A 6,473-nucleotide genomic window follows, 5' to 3' on the forward strand; every position below is an offset into this window, starting at 1 on the left:
GTTTGAACAAAACTGTCACACAGATACATCGTGAGAGGTGAAATCGCAAAAATAAGAGATAGTGTGAAAGAGGGGCGAAGAACAATGCGAGAAATTAAGAGAAAGGAAATAAGTAACTTCCCCGATTTTCTTGAAAACGTAACCTTCTGCATGTAAGAGAGCATAGTCAGGAGCAAAACGACGTCGAAGCAAGGAATGGGCCAATATCCGTCTCAGGCCCAACATAAACACAAGTGGCATTTTAGCTCGGTAATTCAGTCGAATGGGCCAACCAGAATCATGGACCCATGATTAAACTTCCATGAAAAGAACGCAAACAAGAACCAGAGAAGAATTAGCTTTGACAACACGGACCATAAAACCAAAAATTCCTCCGATAAACAGTAATTGCTATTGCTCAATGACGCACAATCCTAGTGAGGATCTGAGATTTTCAAATCGGTTAGCATCCAAAGCCTTAGTGAAAATATTTGCGAGCTGTTTTTCGGTGTGGATATATTCGAGTTTGATCTTTTTATCTTCCACAAGATCTCAAATGAAATGATGTCTAATCTCAATATGCTTGGTCTTACTGTGTTGAACTGGATTCTTAGAGATGTTGATGGCGCTGATATTGTCGCAGAATAATGTCATGACATCTTGTCCAACATCGTATTCAGTAAGCATCTGTTTCATCCAGAGGAGCTGAGTGCAACTGCTCCCTGCAGCGATGTATTCAGCCTCAGCTGTGGACAAGGAAATGCAGTTCTGCTTCTTGCTGAACCAGGAGATGAGATTGTTTCCAAGGTAGAAACATCCACCAGAGGTACTTTTTCTATCGACCGTGCTACCTGCCCAGTCAGCATCACAGTATCCCACAAGCGTAGAGGAAGTATCATAAGTATATAAGAGGCCAAAATTTGCAGTTCCTGAGATGTACCTTATGGTTCGCTTGGCTTGAGCCAAATGGCTAGCTTTGGGATTGGATTGATATCGCCCACACACACCTACCGAGTAGGCTATGTCTGGTCGGCTGGTAGTGAGGTAAAGAAGACTACCAATGATACTCTTGTAGAGGCTTTGATCAACAGATTCTCCATGCTCATCCTTAGTGAGTTTAATGTGAGTAGCGGCGGGGGTCCGCTTGTGCGAAGATTTTTCCAGGCCAAACTTCTTCACTAAGTTGTTAGCATACTTACTTTGGGATACAAAGATACCATCAATCATTTGCCTGATCTGAAAGCCCAGAAAATAATTAAGCTCACCAACCATACTCATTTCAAATTCAGACTGCATTTGTCGAATAAAAAGATCCACCATCTTGTTCGACATTCCTCCAAAGATGATATCATCAACATAGATTTGCGCTATCATGAGGTTGCCATCCTCTTTCTTTATGAACAAAGTTTTATCAATACCACCTCTGATATAACCATTCTGCACAAGGAACTGAGTTAGTCTTTCATACCATGCACGAGGAGCTTGCTTAAGGCCGTAGAGAGCTTTTCTGAGTTGGTAGACATGTTGTGGTGAGCTGGGATCTACAAAACCTTTGGGTTGGGCCACATAGACTTCCTCATTCAAGTACCCATTGAGAAAGGCACTTTTAACATCCATCTGAAAAAGTTTGAAGTGCAGATGACAGGAGATGCCAAGCAAGAGTCTGATGGCTTCAAGTCTCGCAACAGGGGCAAAGGTTTCATCAAAATCTACGCCTTCCACCTGTGTATAACCCTGCGCCACAAGTCTAGCTTTGTTTCGAGTTATATTGCCATGCTCATCAGATTTATTTTTAAAAATCCACTTAGTTCCAATGACATTCACATTGTCAGGTTTAGGAACTAGCTCCCAGACTTCATTTCTTTCCAACTGAACAAGTTCATCTTGCATAGCATTAACCCGGTATTCATCATCAATAGCCTCATTTGCATACTTAGGTTCAATCTTAGAGACAAAGCAGAGATTACCAATCATCTCCCGGTAGTTTACAGGGGGTTTTGGGCGAGTCCTTACTCCTTCACTGATTTCCCCAATCACGTCATGAGCAGGATGATTTTTCTGAATTCTTCTGGAAGGAATTCTTTGTTCAGTCACAGGAGGAGACCCTTCAACTAGAACAATGTCGCTCACTTTGTCATCAGCATCTGTCTTGACATTTGGGTTTCCAGAAGAGATGTCGTCCAAAGAGTTCTGAGCATCTGTCCTGACATCTGTGTTACTAGGAAAAACTTCATCCTCATCATTAGTACTGTTAGTAACATCATGATCATCGTTTACCACCACATTTATGGATTCCATCATAGTCTTAGTGCGTTTGTTAAAGACACGATAGGCTTGACTATTTCTAGAGTACCCAAGAAATATACCTTCATCACTTTTAGGGTCAAATTTACGCCGAGGATCCCTGTCAGCAAGGATATAACAAACAGAACCAAAGACATGGAAGTATTTCACATTTGGCTTTCTCCCCCTCCATATTTCATAATGACTGATGGAAGTACCTGGACGAATAGTAACTCTATTATGAATATGACAAGCAGTATTGAGAGCTTCAGCCCAAAAGTGTGCTGGAATGTCTTTGGCTAACATCATCACTCTGGCCATTTCTTGAAGGGTTCGATTTTTTCTTTCTACAATTCCATTTTGTTGTGGTGTGATGGGAGCTGAGAATTCATGGGCTATTCCTTCTGCAGTGCAAAACTTAGCAAAGCTCATATTTTCAAATTCTCTCCCATGATCACTCCATATTCTGACCACGTTGCCGATGATTTCTCCTTTTTCTCTCTGAACCTTCTTACATAACGTTCAAAAACAGCAAAAGTGTCAGATTTTTCACAGATAAAATCAACCCATGTATACCTGGAGTAGTCATCCACATACATAAACACGTATCTCTTCCCTCCAAGACTCTCGACCTGCATCGGTCTCATCAGGTCCATGTGGAGAAGTTCCAGAACACGAGATGTGGTAATATGTTGCACCATCTTGTGAGACTTCTTGACCTGTTTTCCAATCTGGCATTCACCACAAATTCTTCCTTCAACAATCTTTAGATTGGGTACACCGATAATGGCTTTCTCATAAACAATTTTCTGCATGCTCCTGAGATTCAGGTGACCAAGCTTTTGATGCCACAGCTTGGTTTCGTCAACCTTGGTCATGAGACAATTGTTGGACTGAATGTTTGGTACGGGTGACCACATGTAGCAGTTGTCATGAGATCTGGTTCCTCGCAAAGTTTATCTTGTTCCTCATTAACCACCACACACTAATACTGATAAGATTAGAAGTAAGCCCATCTACTAACAAAGCCTCAGTCAAGCAAGACATACCAGGATAGTTTAGCTGACCTTTACCCACAATTTTGGCTTTCACTCCATCTCCGAAGGTAACATGGCAGTTAGAGTAAGGTTTCACGTTGGTCAGGAAGGTATGATCACCCGTCATGTGGCGAGAGCAACCACTATCGAAGTACCAGTCACTACCGGTGGACGCACTCAGAGATGTGTATGCAATATTGGCATGGTAGGTATGTCTTTTACTCTCCATTCTAACCGAGTAGAGGGTTGTCTGTGAGCGAACTTTTGCTGATGGACATTTCTCCCATATAGCCGATAGCAAAAAGGTCGAATATGGTCCCTTCTACCACAATAATGGCAGACCCAACGAGGTCTGTTGACAAGAGACCTGGTTGGTCCAGAAGGATCTCGCTGATGTAGATCTTGAAACTTGTCATCACCAGATGGTTGAGGGATGTTTCGCGACATCTGGCTATCATGAGTTTGGGGAACAAATGTGGTGTGGGATGATGAAGCTCCATGAGTATATCCAAGTCCCTTCATGTTATTTGCAGGTTTACCAATGGTGAGGATTTTGTCAAGGCTGGCGGTGCCGGAGTTCAGCATTCTGACAGATTTAGTCATCTGATCCAGCTCTCCATTTAGCCGACTGACTTCCCTTTTTAGATCCACAATGGTTTCTAGGAATCTTGCCTTGTCTTCAGTCAGGGTGAGAATAAGAGCACTCTGTTTGTCGAGAATCTGGGATTCCTCAATCCATTTAGTGTGCAAAGTATTGTATGCATCATTCATGGCATCGTCAGATAGTTCCTCATCTAAACCAATTTCTGAGAGCATTCACCAATCTCATTAGTAGACTCATGAGTATGGATAGAAGCCGTAAAGGCCACAAAGTTACTTATCTGGTCTGTGTCGCTATCTTCATCTTCTTCATCCGATAGAGTGGCGTTGTACCCCCTTTTTTGTTTCTTGAGGAAGTTGGGACACTCATTCTGAATATGTCCGAAACCTTCACATTCATGACATTGAATACCTTTCCCTTTTCCGGAGCGTTCACCACCTTTACTGTTCCTGTGAGGGTTAGCATTCTTCTGGAATCTCTGTTGAAAATTGTCCTTAACATCTTGCGAGACACTCTTCCCATTCATCTGATTGAGTCTCTTCATAACCCTCCTATAATTTTTTGCAAGCATAGCTATAGTATCGTCAATGTCATTGTCAGAATCCGAGTATACCTGATTCTTTTGTTCATGAATAGAGATTTTAAGGGCCATCCCTTTGTCTTTCTTATCCATCTTGGGCAGAGAAAGCTCAAAAGTCATGAGGGATCCCATGAGTTCGTCAAACTTCAGCGTTTTCAAGTCATGGACTTCTTCAATGGCCGTGATCTTCATTTTGAATCTTGGGCTCAAAGCCCTCAGAGTTTTTCGAACAAGATCTTCATCGGTCATGGGTTTCCCGAGAGAGTAGGATTCATTGGCAAGGTCTCGGATGCGAACGTTGAATTCAGCAACTGATTCATCTTCAAGCATAGTGAGGGCTTCAAAGTTAGTTGTGAGATATTGCAGTTTCTGCTCACGGACCTTTGTGGTTCCCTCATAGGCAACAACAAGAATTTCCCAGGCTTCTTTGGCACTTATGCAGGTGTTTATAAGCTTGAAAACATTTTTTTCAACCCCGTTAAAGATGGCATTGAGTGCACGAGAGTTACCCAGAGCTACCTCATCTTCAGTGGGGGTCCAGTCCTTCTCGGGTTTTGAACCTGTAGGAGCTCCCTTGTCATCAACAGTAATTGGGACCTGTCACCCATGTATCACAGCCTTCCAAGTTCTGCTGTCAAGGGATTTCATGAAGGCGCTCATGCGGGCTTTCTAGTAACCATAGTTGGTTCCATCAAATACTGGAGGGCGATTGACCGAACCTCCCTCTCTGGAACTATCCATATCTGGTAAGCAGAAAAAAAATCCAGGAAACCACCAAAAGATCTAGGTGCCCGCTCTGATACCAAATGAAATTCTGATTAGTCGCAAAGACAAGATGTCGCACACAATGTGTCCGACAACTTGCTTGAACACAGATTATGGATAAACAACAAATAGTGCAGTAAATAAAATACACACGATATGGTTACCCAGTTCGGTGAAACACATCTACGTCTGGGGGCACTCTGCCAGTGGAAATGATTTCACTATCTTGTAGTCAATAGTACACACAAGGTTTATATCTGATTACAATTGACAAATCAATAAAACCTAGAGACTATTACCACCAGTGATCACCTAGACAGGGACTCCCCCTGAATTTGAGCTCCGTCTCAATTCCACCCTTCGAGCAACCGCCTGGCTCGGATGACCTTTAGTCTTCAGCTGTTCGTGAACCTTCAATCACGCACACACAAAACCCAACTCTCACATACACTCAATCTTTGTGGAATAGTGTTTGAGAGAATACACAGCTATTAACAAAACACAAAGCCTCCCAGTCTGCTGGTCTTGCACGTCTAAGAGATCTAAGTGTTTTATCAAAAGCGTCAAGGCTGCTAAGGGGGAGTGCATGGCTTTTATAGCAGCTTCACAATCCCAGAAGAGTATCTTGGGTTTCCTTACCCGGCCTCAAATGAATATCACATAGTAAAGTCACCAGCGAGGCAAATATCACATAATGAAGATAGCAGCGGGGAAGATATCTTGCAATGAAGACAGCAGCGAGGCAATATCTCTTAATCAAGTCACCAGCGAAGCAATCTGTCAAAGCTAGAAACTTGCCTGAAATAAAGTATGCACACAGGAGGAAAGATGTCACACCAGAAGTAGAAACATAACGACCGACATCTTTCCACACAACTTGCACTAAAAAATAAAGCCAACAAATAACGTATCAACATAGAGATTAGACCCATTTTTAGATAGAGAAAGCTTGAGTCCTTGGAGTGAAGAAGAAGAAGAAGAAGAAGAAGAAGAAGAAGAAGAAAAAGTTGACATCTCCTTCATCCTCATCATCATCACTCCATTTGTTATTCATTTTCCTTTCTCTTTTGCTTTATTTTCTTGTCTCTTAAACTCCATTTTCTTTATTGTTCTTGTTTTATGATTGTTCTTAGTTTCTTTTGACTTGAATCTTGGATTTGAAGTTTATTTTGATATTTGGATATTGAATAGAGTTGATTTAATCTTTGTTATTGAATTTCATGTCTTC

The sequence above is a fragment of the Urtica dioica genome, chromosome 11 (assembly GCF_054948205.1).
Source record: "Urtica dioica subsp. dioica isolate 48M chromosome 11, U.dioica_male_clone48M_v1_H2, whole genome shotgun sequence".
Classification (NCBI taxonomy): domain Eukaryota; kingdom Viridiplantae; phylum Streptophyta; class Magnoliopsida; order Rosales; family Urticaceae; genus Urtica; species Urtica dioica.